Raw genomic sequence first — 13,930 nt, 5'->3', positions numbered from 1 at the left:
AGGGGTACTTATAAAAAGAGAATATTTAAATAAGTTAGTAAGTAAAAAAGCAGTGCTCAATGTAATTACAATAATAGAAATTAAAATTAAAAGCACAATGAAATGTAACTACATATATTCATACAATATTTGCTAATTAAAAATAAAATACTGATGATTGACAGGGATGTAAATTAATTAGCATTTTCATACCCTACTGGTGAGAGTATAAATTGGTACAGCCGCTTTAAAAACATTTTGGAGCCGGGCTCGGTGGCTCAGCCTGTAATCCCGCGCCTTTGGGAGGCTGAGGTGAGTGGATTGCCTGAGTTCGCGGGTTTGAGACCCGCCTGGGCAGCAAGACCTCATCTCTACAATACATCAAAAAATCAGCCGGGCCTGGTAGCACATGCCTGTAATTCCGGCTACTCAGAAAGCTGAGGCGGAAGGATCGCCGGAGTCCAGCAGGTGGAGGCTGCGGTGGCCGGGGAGTGGCCACTGCACTCCAGTCTGGCGACAGAGTGAGACTCCAACTCAAAATTTAAAAATTAAAAAATTAAAAAAATAAAAACATTTTGGAATTATCTACTAAAATTTAACATTTCCATATCCTATGACTTAGAAATTTCATTCCCAGGTATATATCCAACATAAATCTATGTACATATACATAAAGAGTCATATACAAAATGCTCATAGCAGTATTATTCATAATGCATTGAACCAGAAACAATTCAAATGTGCATCTACAGTAGAATGAAAAAACAAGTAAGCTACAAATAATCACACACAAAAATAATATGTTGCAATGAAAATAAAGGAATTAGAGTTACATGCAATAAAATGATTGAATCCCCAAACAATGTTGAATAAAAGGAGTCAGGTAAGAAAAAAAAAATATATATATATATATATAGTGTGTGATTACATTTTATATGAAATTCAAATAGCAGGCAAATTTAGGAGTGCACACTTAGATGGTAAAAATTTACAAAGAACAAGAAAATAATTATGATAAAAGTCAAAATATTAGTTACCCCTATAGAAAAGGAAGGAATTAGCCATTAAAAGCAAGCTATAGGGGCTCTTCAACATTTGGGTGCTGACACCCAAGTGTTAAAGTCTATTTCTTAACCTAGGTGGTAGCTACACAGATGTTTGCTTTGTAACAAAATAAACTGTACATTTCTTAGTGTACTTTTCTATATTTTTTAAAATAGCATTATGAAAAAAATGAATAATAGAAATTATTTTGGAATTGGAAATTATTTCAAAATATTTCACATTTAAATCTTCTCTGATAAGGTGAAATTTGAGCACAGACTGGAAAAAATTTAGGGATTAGAGTTACATAAATAGCTGGGGAAAATGCGTGACAGTTGTAGGGAGCAGAACATGCAAAGGCCCTGAGATGTAGGATATGCTTAGCTTATTAGCAGAACAGTGTGGCTGAAACATTATGAGTGAGGAAGATAAAGGAAAAGACAAGATCAGAGAGTTTTCCATTCATCAGATCCAGCACAGCTTTGTAGGACACTGTAAAGAGTTTCAATTTTATTCTGAGTCAGATGGAAAAATCACTAGAAGGCTTTGAGCTGAGAAGTGAAGTGACATGAACAAAATTGCATTTTAAGGAGATCATTCTGGCTGCTGTGTGACAAATAGACTGTAGGAAGGTAAGAAGGGAGACTAGCTGGGAGGCTATTGCAATAGGCAAGGTGAGAAATGATAATAGGTTAAACTAGGTAGTAGTGGTGGAAGGGGTGAGAAAGGACTCTGGATATAATTCAATGGTAGAGCTGGTGGGTCAGAGATAGAAGGAAGTCCAGGAAGAAAAGACATCAAGATTTTGGGGCTGAGAAACTGGATAAAGAATGTTAGCATTTACTTACTAGAGAGGCTGAGGTGGAAGGATCTCTTAAGTCCAGGAAGTCAAGGCTGTGGTGATCTGGGATCGCACCACTTCACTCCAGTCTGGGCAATAGAGGAGACCCTGCCTAAAACAATAGTAGTAGTAGTAGTAGTAGTAATAGAAATAATAATAATAATAATAATAGAATTTACTGAGATGGGGAAATACAGGAAATGTAATCATTTTCTGCTAGATTGTAATATAATACAAAGTCATCTAAATGGAATTCTTTCTTATGAAAAAATTAGAGCCTCCTTGTGATGGTTTGAATTTGTTGCCTCCAAAATTTGTGTGTTGAAAGTTAATCTCCACTGTGTTGGTATTAAGAGATGAGACCTTTTGGGAAGTGATTAAGTCATTAAAACTCTGCTGTCGTGAATGGATTAGCACCTTATAAAAGGTCTGGAGAGAACTAGTTTAGCCCCTTCTTGCTTTCCTCTCTTCTACACGTGAAGACTCAGCACTCATGCCTTCTGGAGAATGTAGTCACTCTGCACCATCTTGAAGCAGAGACCAAGACGTCACAAGACACCAAACCTGCCAGTATCTTGAGCTTGGACTTCCCAGTCTCCAGAGCTGTGAGAAAAAAAAAAAAAAACTCTGCTGTTTATAAATTACCCAGTATTTTGTTATAGCAGCACAAACAGACTGAAACACTCTTAAAGGACTTTATAAAAATCATATACTCAGTGATGAGTTGAATGAGCTCCATTCACCAAAATTTCTAAATGTGTAAAGATATTGCAATGTTTAGAAGTTTTGTGTGCTGATTTCTTATCATCTCTAACATACAATCTTTTATTTCATGGATTCAAATAAGATATTTTTTCTATTTTTCAAAATGAAAAAATAAGTGAGTTAAATGTTAGTCAAACTTTAGACTAAATCTCAAAATATATTTTTCTCCACCCACAAAGATACATGTTTTTTAATTTTCTTTTACTCTCTGGAAATCAGGTGACTATTCAGGAATCTTGGATTTGGAGATGGATAACTCACCATGAGGCAGTATCATCATATTGTGCTATTATGATTGAGCAGAAATTTTTATTGTCTAGGGTCCCTAAGATCAAGTTCCTATAAGGACAAGGCATGAGATCCAGGCCATAAATGAACTGACAAAATTAACACATAGAAAAGACCAAACTCATAATCTAGAGTAGTAGTTAAGCCTGAACTCTGGAATCAGGCAGTCATGAGTTCAAATCCTAGTTCTACCTCTTTAATGGCAGTAGGACCTTGAGCAAGTACTTAGCCACTTTGTGCCACAGACTACCCTTCTGAAAAATTGAGTTAATAATAAGGCCTTTTTTGGAGAATTGCTGTGGAAATTAGATAATATCATATACACACAGAACTTGCAGAATGCCTAACATATAATTGGAATTATTCAATAAGTGTCATGCAGATATGTTTACCAGAAAACAGAGTAAGTATCCAGCTGACTCAGATAGGAGTAACAAGACCTCAGTAGGTAGGCAATCCCACTCTTGACTTCTTTTTAATTAAATTTAACTGAAAATGTTCCCAGTGCAAGAAATGTATGACCTACAGACAATGTGTCACCATCACTTTTTTTTTCCTAGGTAGGTCAGCATATTCATTTGAAGACATTATTTCAATGACTGGGAAAAAAGAAAAATCTGGAATAAAGATTATACCTTGTGGGTTTGAAAAATCTCAGTTGTTGCCATTGCATTAGCTAACACTGGCACCATCTTCTCCAAATTAAGTTATTTTCATTTAACCCACATTTAATTCTCTACCCTTGCAACAGGGAATCCCTGCAGTTGATTGAAGTCTGGTATAAAAAGATGTATCTTACACCTTTGCCTGAAAATTATTATGTCAGCACCATGCCTGAATGCCAGTTGAATTGAAATGTATGATTTCCTTAAGAACATGTGTTGACAGTTACTTTCCTCATTGGTCTCTCTTCTTGGTTCCAAGAGCCCATAAACTCTTACAACCACACAAACCAAAATTATACAGGAGACATTTAGTTATGTTTGGCACAGACTAGATTTTGTGTGAGTGGAACCTAACTTCTTCCCTTCAGGGACTTGCTACCCTCTATGCTGGGATGTTGTTTCAATCTTTTCTCCCGCTTGGCTCTGGTTTTCCAGGATGCCTCGCGCTTCCTCCTCCTACATACCTTTCCCACGCAGGAGAGACTGTCGGCCTCTCTCACTTGTTAAGGTGAACAGACAGGCTCGTGTTCTCACTTAACAATTCCTGCGACATATCACTGAAGTAAACTTAAGCTCTGGATTATAAAGCTTTCTGGCACTTCAGTGATTTTCAAGGCCACTCAAGGAGCTTTGCTAATACAAGGAGGTATTTAACAGACAGCTCTCACTCAACTCAACGTCTCCAGCTTCACAGGCCTGCCTGCCCCTAGGAAGAAAGACTTTACTATCTATGCAGCAGAGTCATTCTCTCTCTCTCTCTCTCTCTTCTCTCTCTTTTTTTTTTTTTTTTTGCAGTGACATGAATCAGTTTTGACCCCCTCTATAGAACTATCCTCAAACATTATTTAATGTGCGTTAGGTTGGGTAGAAGAGGCAAATATTTAGGTATGCCTTGTAAATGGCAAAAAGTCATGCACATGACCGCCTAGGCTATCCATACAGAAACAAAAGCTGACTTCCCAAATTAAAACTTTCAGTGGCTTGAGGATAAAAGTGCCATAATTTGGACCACGTATCCCTTCCTGATCTGGTCCTTATCTACTTCTGCAGCCTTAAAGCATTCCTGAAATGTTCCCTTTTTTTCTCTGCCTTGTAAATTCTTCTCTGTGCTTTATGATTATACTTTATTATCACATCTTTTGGGAAACATCCCTTAATACATATACTGACCCTGGAGGCTGGTATATTCCTCTCTACTGTGCTACTCAGCATCTTGATAGAGTTGAAATTCTGAGTAGCCTGGCTCTATACAACCTCTACATTTTACATACTCTTCAATATCCCAAATGTACTTTTGAGAATTTAGGTATAAACAGAATTTCTATAAATCAATTATTTTAAATACACATGGGCAGTGTGAATGTGAAGAAATCAAATTACAAATCTAGCTCTTAAGAAAAACTTTCAAGCTAGGCTCGGCAACTCAGCCTGTAATCCAGCACTTTGGGAGGCTGAGGCAAGTGGATTGCCTGAGCCCGCGGGTTCATGACCAGCCCAAGCAACTTGGTGAGACCTCATCTCTACAGCAAATAAAAAAAATTAGCCAGGTGTAGTAGCATGTGCCTGTAGTTCCGGCTACTTGGAAGGCTGAGGCGGAAGGATCACTGAAGCCCAGCAGGTCGAGGCTGCGGTGGCCGGGAGAGTGCCACTGCACTCCAGCCTGGGCAATGGAGTGAGATTTATAACTCAAAAAAAAAAAGAAAAACTTTAAAAATGTATTTACATCGAGTATTATATATATTATAGAATATTAAATGTAACATAAATGTTAATATATTATGTGATTATTAAATATTATGTATAGTATGTATATATTGTAGCACATAATATATATTACTTATTATACATTATTATACAGGTATAATACATGTGTTTTTTCACATTTTAAAAGTTTAGACTAGAGTACAACAAAAGTATTTGGTATGTTCAAATAAGTGCATAGCTACTATGGTTGGTTGATTCGATTTGTATCATCCATGAGAAGATCTACATGTATAGCTATTGGATAGGGCTACATCTCACCCTCCAGAGTTTTTAACACCAGCTGCAGTCACTCTCAAAACCTTACAATTCCCAATGTAACCCCTTGCAGTGCTGCTAACATTTAACATACTGATCCTTTGCTAATATTCCTCTAATGGTTATCAGTATCTGAGAGATACATCTCTGGGGACTAGACTTACAAGATAGAGGAAATAGTGGTCTTAGAAGGAAAAGACTTGGATATATCGGAAGATCCAAGGAAAGCCATTTTTCCTCTAAGTACCCAGAGATCACTTCTGTAAAACAGACTCTGTGCCCAGGAGGAAAAACTAATCTTTTAAGGAAATTAGAAAAGGGAGATTTAAAGATTAAGTTGAGTAGCTAACTTAGAAAATAATTTTTTTTTTAAAAAAAAGTTCAACCTACGTGAGCAGTGGCTTATGGGAAATTGACCTATGATTTAAAATCCTGGGATTTCCAAAGCCTACCCACCTTCACAGCCACTAAAGATGGTCACTTTGACCACCAAAGGAAGACATCTCCCCATTGGGCCCAATTCTGTGAGAAGAGTTATTATTACACTTCTGTTTATATTTTGTGTGGCTAAGAGCTTTCACTAACTCTACCAGAAATAAATGCTTCTTTAAATAGACACAGGTGTCCAGTCAAATTTGGATAGTCAATGATTGCTGCAGGATGGGGAAACACTGAGACCTTCGGTGGTCTTGCTTTCCACATCATTTGACTTTAATTTCAGAGTTTTGTAAACCAGAGCAGCTTTCAGTCATGTTTTTCTAATGTAAATATGCTTATTATGGAGATATTAAGTTTGGGTAGATAACCTTTTCATTTTTAAAAAATAAATACCTCTAAATTTCTGAATGCTCTAATCTTTTGAAAATATATAAGTTTTTCTACCTTTTATGCAAGAAATGAAGAGTTTACAAAAATGGTAGGCAATCTTAGTTTTATCATTTTCTGTTCTCCTTATAGATAATTGCTAAACAGGCTTTTCCATTCTGACGGAGGCTGGGTACTGGAGATTTATATTTTTGCAATGAAAGTGGAACTTTTTTGCATTTTCTTGAGGTCAAAAGTAAATAGAATCTCAACCACATACAGGGTCAAAATGGAGAATATGATATTGTAAAGGGCTCCAACAAGACTATTGTTTAACCCTAGAAGAGAGTATTCCCCAGGGTAAACCCACTATATTTTTTGATAATCCTTGCATTTTATAAATGCACCTTACATTTGTACAGTTCACACAGTATTCCCAGTAACTTATCTCACTGGAACAAAATAATAAACTTGTAAATTAAAGAAGAAATATATTATCTCCTTTATAGAAATGAGGCAGTGAAAGCTTAGTGGTGTTAATTGCTCACTCACAGAAGTTAGCAAGGGCAGGTCCAGCACCAGAATCCATTGCCTGCCTCCTGGATCATTCCAGATTATGATTGGTTTCAGTCTTGAGGGATCTAAAAAGCAAAATCAAGAAGCAGGTGAGAAGAACAGCGATTCCCCTTCCGCCTCACCCCAATTATTCCAAATCAGTGGAGATAAAATGCTTCTCGAAGTCGGGCTCGGTGGCTCAGCCTGTAATCCTGCGCCTTTGGGAGGCTGAGGTGAGTGGATTGCCTGAGCCCGCGGGTTCGAGACCCACCTGGGCAGCGAGACCTCCTCTCTACAATAAATCAAAAAATCAAACGGGCGTGGTAGCACATGCCTGTCGTTCCAGCTACTTGGAAGGCTGAGGCGGAAGGATCGCCGGAGCCCAGCAGGTGGAGGCTGCGGTGGCCGGGAGCGGCCACTGCACTCCAGTCTGGGTGACAGAGTGAGACTCCAACTCAAAAAAAAAAGAGTCATTAAAAATAAATAAATAAAATAAAATTAAAAAATGCTTCTCCAGTATTTGTCTGATTTGGTGGGATCCATCTCCTCAACTCTCTGTTGCATCTGACAGAGGGAACACTGGGCAGGTACATGTTTGCTCAGAGGCACTTTCACCCTTTTGCCTCCACCCATAAATCCCAGAGTCTTTGAGAAGGCAGTCACCTCTGGGCCAAACACACCAAGTGTTGAACTGTGAGTAATAATTTATACCACAGAGTAATTTCAAACTGAAAGTGAAAAAGATTTCTTGACCCTCCCAACGCTGAAAGGGGACGTAAGTCATATAATTTTATGCCAGCAACACATGTATCATATGAAGAGGGAAATACTCTTTCGATGACCTGAATGCTATGTGTTGTCATTAAAATATGTTTAGCCAAGGCTGTGGCTCAATTTGAAGCCCATTTGAGGATATGTGTCATACTTGGTCTCAGGCAGGACCTGAAGCCAATTTAGAGAGTGTGGGTTATGAGAAGTCTTCGTGTTAGAGGTGTGAAATTTACAGTCAAAAAAAAAAAAAGTAATTTTCTGATTGGAACTTGGCCCAAACATTGCAATGAATACAGTAAGAATGCCACGGAACCTGCAATATCCATCAATGACAGATTCTGGAGTTTAAATGCTCTTTCCAGGCAGAGCCAGTGCAGACAAGATGCAGAACAAAAATCATAAAATCATAAGGAAATTGTATAAATTAAATAAGTTCTTCCCGACACTATCTCGTATATAAAGCTTCACCCCAAAGTTGTCAATAAGCCTTTGTTCATGGCAACACTGACAAGCAGATCTCCTCATATGATCTGTGTTCTTTGTCTTTCACTCCTGCTTCCAAGTCCTACAATGTGGTAAGTTTTGCAGTCTCATTTAGAATGTCCATGTCTCCAGACATTCTACGATTTTTGGAAGTTTGCTCAGGACCCTAGCATCAATAAAAGTCATTATGTCCTCTTCCACAACTTCCATATTTACAGACGGTAGAGGCAGAAGATTATCTCAGAATCTTGGAAATTCACCTCACCATAACCATAACCTCACCATAACCTCACCATGCTCATTTTTTATACCTTGATGTCCAGAAGCATAAAGTTTCTGAACAAAATATGTGTTAATTCTCCCTGAAAACATAAGGAAAGTCGTCTAACACATGTCTGTAGCCATATTAGACCACTCACTGGTGCCTGCATTTTCTATGCATCTTAATGTCTGGGCTCCATCCAAAGATAATTTAATGAGAAACTCTACACATAGTAACCTTGGGCATTATTTTTTTCTCAAAACTCCCAGAAGATTCTAATACATAGACAAAATGAAAACCATCACACAAACCATAATTGTAATCCACACTTTAATGTACATATAAATGACCTAGAAATCCTGTTTAAAAGAAGATTGTTATCCAGTAGTCTGGGTGAAACCAGAGATTCTGTATTTTTGGCAAGTTCCTAGGGTGAAGCCGGTGCTATTTACTGATCAACAGATCATGTTTTATATGTCAAGGTTCTAACTTAGTCCTTACAAATTTAGTTCAAATGAGATATTATTGGTAAATCCTTTCCTTATGTTCTCAGGCAGAATTAAGCACTTTGCTCCTTCTTCTGTGATCTCATATCTTGATTATGGTCTTACAAATGTCCATTAATTATTCATTTACTTGCCTCCCTTCTCACACACATTCATACACGCCAATATACTGCAAGCACCTTAGGAGCAAATGCAATGACTTATTAATTCCTGTGGTCATTTCCTATCACAGGTACTTAATACTTGCTTTAAAGAGAGAAACAAGGAGAGGGAGGGGGAGAGAGAAGAAGAAGAGGAGGAGGAGGAGGAGGAAAAATTATTTAAGAATTTTCCTGTTCCTCTTTATCATTTCTAAGTATTGACCTAAAGTGAAGATATTCATAATAGCTTAAATTCACATTGTAATTCTGCTGAATCTATCACTGATTTTGCATGTCTATAAATTAAGATGGACTTGGAAAACTGTTTCAGCTATAGAAAAATGTTTCTGTTAGCTACTGCTACTGAAAAAATAACAAATCTTAAAAGTTCAGTAGCTTCACACCATTTACTACCACACAGTATTTCACCGGTGCTAGAGTAAAAAAAAAAAAAAAAAAATTCAGCCGCTTAAAAATAAATAAATACACATTTATTATTGCTCACAAGTTATAGGTCAGCTGGTTGGCAACAACATCTAATAAAAAGATTAACAAGTACTCCTTTCTTAAGTATATAGTGATTCAATGCAAATTAAAACCGCAATGAGATATCACCTCACCCCAATTAGAAAGGATATTATCAAAAAGACAAAAAATAACAAATACTGGCATGAATGTGGAAACATGGGAATTCTTACACATTTTTAGTATGAATGTAAATTAGTATAGCCATTATGAAAATCAGTATAGAAATTTCTCAAAAATGTACAAATAAAGCTACCTTATAATCTAGCATCCCACTGCTGGGTATTTATCCAAAGGAAATGAAATCAGTATGTTAAAGAGATATTTGCACTCCTCTGTTTGCTGCAGTATTATTCACAATAACCAAAATATGAAATCAACTTGTGTCCATCAACAAATGAAAGGATAAAGAAAATGTTGTATATATACACAATTGAATACCGTTCAGCCATAAAAAGAGGAAATTCTGTCATTTGCAGTAACATGGATGAATCTGGAGGACATAAGAATAAGTGAAACAATCCAACCACAGAAAGACAAATAGTCCATGATCTCACTCATCTATGGAATCTAAAAAATCAGATTTCATAGAATTACAGAGTAGTACAGTGGTTACCAGAGACTGGAGGCAGTAGGGGAAAAGTAGGGAGATATTGGTCAATGGGTACAAACTTACAGGTAGATAGAAGAAATAAATTTTGGTGTTTGATTGCATAGTAGGGTGACTATAGTTAAAAACATTTTGTTGGTTATTTCAAAATAACTAGAAGAGAGGATTTTGAATATTCATACCACAAAGAAATGATAAATGTTTGAGGTGATGGATATACTAAATACCCTGATTTGGTCTTAGCACAATGCATACAAGTGTTGAAACAGCACACTGTGCCTCATAAATATGTATAATTAAAATTAAAATAAAACAATGCATAGTGCTTCAGTTACAATTCTTTATCAGTTACTGGATTGATAATAAATTTTATCCTCTGTGGTGATGAGCCTACTACTTTATATCTGCATTCCATATTGAGAAATGAGAGGTCTTTGGAAATTATAGGACCTTTCCTTTCTCAGGTTCAGGTTTTTCTTTTTTTAATACTTTTACATTTACTAGTGTTTAATAAAGTTTATGATTTTATCTGTGTGAATGAAGTAGAACAAATACCAAACTGATCCCAATGATACCAAAATTAAAGAACTCTTCTCTCTCTCTCTCTCTTTTCCTTTTTGAAGATGTTCAGATTCAGTTACTATATACTTTTATATGACCAAACACAAGCCTTTCTCTGGGAACCACTTCTGTGTTTTAAAATATTTCTCTTTAATTCTGCCACAATTTCTAAAATTCTAACCGGGAAATCTAAAACATCTTTGTGCATTAAGATGCAAATATTACTTGGAGAAATTGATGTGTGTTTTAATTACTACCCACTACTGACTTAATTTGAGTTTGTTAATTTTCTAGGTAGGTTATAGGTTCTTTGAAGGAAAGGAACCTGTAACCGGTACCTTTGGATTAGAATGGAAGGCCATCCATACTACCCTCTAAGAAGAAAGGCAAAAAAGAAAGAAAGAAAGAAATCCTTGAGAAGTAATACAAAATCTCAAGGAAGCTGAGGGACACAGTGTAGCTACTGGGCTGCAAAGAAACAGATGGAGGAGCTGAATGTTGCTCAAGAAGTGAAGAAACTGGACATAGGAGGTGTAATGCAGATAAAATCAGTCTTCTGTTACAAAGCCTCAGAATCTAGCTAGCAATTACCTCGACTTTCTGCATCACAGGAATAATCCTTTTTCCTGGAAATATACTAATTTTGAATTATCAGAAAGCAAGAAAACATTTTCTGATATTTTTAGCTTGGAGACCTAGAATTTTCAAAATAGACAAATTTCTCTTATTTTATTCTCCTTCATCGTCTCTATTTATCTTACTACAATATCACAGCATTTCTTTCTCTCTTATATCTTCTATTTTTCCCTCTTCCTACCCCTCTCTTTCTCTTTCTATTAGTCTTTTATAGTTATAAGAGCAAGGTAACTTCAGGGGAAAGGAGAAAAATGACAGTACAAGTGAAGCACAAGCAGCTCCCTTAGAAAGGTCATAGGGACTTTTAAGTAGAAATGCCATTGTTATTCTGCCACAAAAATAATAGACCTAAACTGATTGCACTAGGGTGGATTCCACCCTTCCGGAGTTGGAAATAGTGAATGCTCCTTTTAAAGCTTGATTTTTAATCCAGAGTTCTGTTTGGAAAATGTCTTAATCCATCTATTATGCTCCCCACATGCTGCTACACAAAAGTGGTATGTCACTGGGCTTGGCTTCCATCTTAGGCACTCCCAGGATGAAACAGAGCTAGGAGGTATCCACAGTGCTTTACCTTTCCCCTTCTAGGTGATTAGAACATCTGATTGACTCCATTTTACCATTCTGATTGGTGACAGAACCCGAAGACCAGAGGAACAAGGAGTTAGTATGCCGGTTTTCCCTCTCAGGTAGACTTGACATTTTCCAGACTTAGAATCCATTAACGTCTCTTTCTTGTCTTCTCGCTCATAGCTCTCCAGGGACCAAAAGAAGCTGATAAGAAGAAGACAAATACCTCATAAAATGAAGTAGTAAAAAAGAACAGGCCTTCTTTATCTTCAGACATAGTAGGCACATTTGTGTCTTCTCCTATAGCCTTGGTCTTATTCAAGCATGTCCAACTCACAACCCGTGAGCCACATGTGACTTGGAACAACTAGTAATGTGGCCCCACAAAATCTTTTAACATCATGTATGTTTTAGCGTTTCTTTTCTTTGTGACCCCATGCATAGTTACATTTTTGAAGTTCACAATCATGCCTTATTCATGACATTGCTTTTGGGCAGCATATACATTTGTGAGCAGCTGTTTTCAAGTACAAAGGACACAAAGAGCAAAATTTGAACAAACATTGCTGATGAGCACCTTGAGAACTCACTAAGAATTGTGACCACTTACATTGAACCAGACATGGATAGATTAGTTTTACAAAAACTAGGTCAAATTTTCCACAAGGTTTATACTATTCTCATTTTTCTAAACTTCATAGTTAAAAAACTTAAAAATTAAAGAAGTCTATAGACCAACAACAAACAGGCAGACCCAAATAAAAAGCAAAATCCCATTCACAATAGCCACAAAAAAAAAAAAAAAGAAAGAAAGAAATACCTCGGCATCTTCCTAACCAGAGAAGTGAAAGACCTTTACAATGAGAACTACAAAAAAATGTATATGGAAACATAAACGATCATGAATAGCCAAAACAATCTTTAGCAAAAGAAACAAAGCAGGAGGTATCACACTGTTCCAGACTTCAAACTTTACTGTAAGGCTACAGTAATCAACACAGCCTGGTATTGGTACAAGAACGGGCATATAGACCAATGGAACAGGATAGAGATTCCGGAAGCAAAGCCTCAATTTCTCAACCAACTCATCTTGACAAAGCCTCCAACAACAACCACTGGAGAGAGGAGAACCTATTCAGTAAATGGTACTGTGAAAACTAGTTGACTACATGCAAAAGATTGAAACAGGATCTCTACCTATTACTATACACAAAAATTAACTCTAAATGGATCAAAGACCTAAACGTAAAACCTCAAACTATAAGAATCTTAGAAAATGCAGGAGACAACCTCATGGAAATTGAAACTGGCAACCAATTCCTGATCAAAACCCTAAGAGCCCACACCATAAAAAATAAGATAGAAAAGTGGGACCCCATCAAACTGACGAGCTTATACAAAGTAAAAGAAACCTCCAAGAGAGCAGGGAGACAGCCCACAGAATGGAAAAAAAATGTTTTCCATTCCAAATGTATATCTGACAAAGGCCTAACATCCAGTATCTATAAGGAACCCAAACATGCTGAAAAGAAAAAAACAAACAGTCCCATTAAAAAGTGGGCAAAAGACATGAATAGACACTTCTCAAAAGAAGATATACAGGAGCCAACAAACACATGAAAAAGTGCTCAGCCTCTCTCATCATAAGAGAAATGCAGATCAAAACCACATGGAGATACCATCTAATCCCAGTAAGAATGGCCATCATTAAAAAAACAAACAACAACAGATGCTGCCGAGGATGCAGAGAAAAAGGAGTGCTTCTACACCGTTGGTGGGAATGCACACTAGTGCAACTTCTTGAGAAGATGATGTGGCAATTTCTGAAAGTACTAGAAATTGACCTTCCATATGACCCAGCAATTCCCCTATTGGGAATATACCCAGAGGAACTCAAATCATTCTA

The sequence above is a fragment of the Carlito syrichta genome, unplaced genomic scaffold, assembly GCF_000164805.1.
Source record: "Carlito syrichta isolate Samal-C Ts95f unplaced genomic scaffold, Tarsius_syrichta-2.0.1 Scaffold308261, whole genome shotgun sequence".
Taxonomy (NCBI): Eukaryota; Metazoa; Chordata; class Mammalia; order Primates; family Tarsiidae; genus Carlito; species Carlito syrichta.
Note: the sequence above shows the minus strand (reverse complement) of the source record.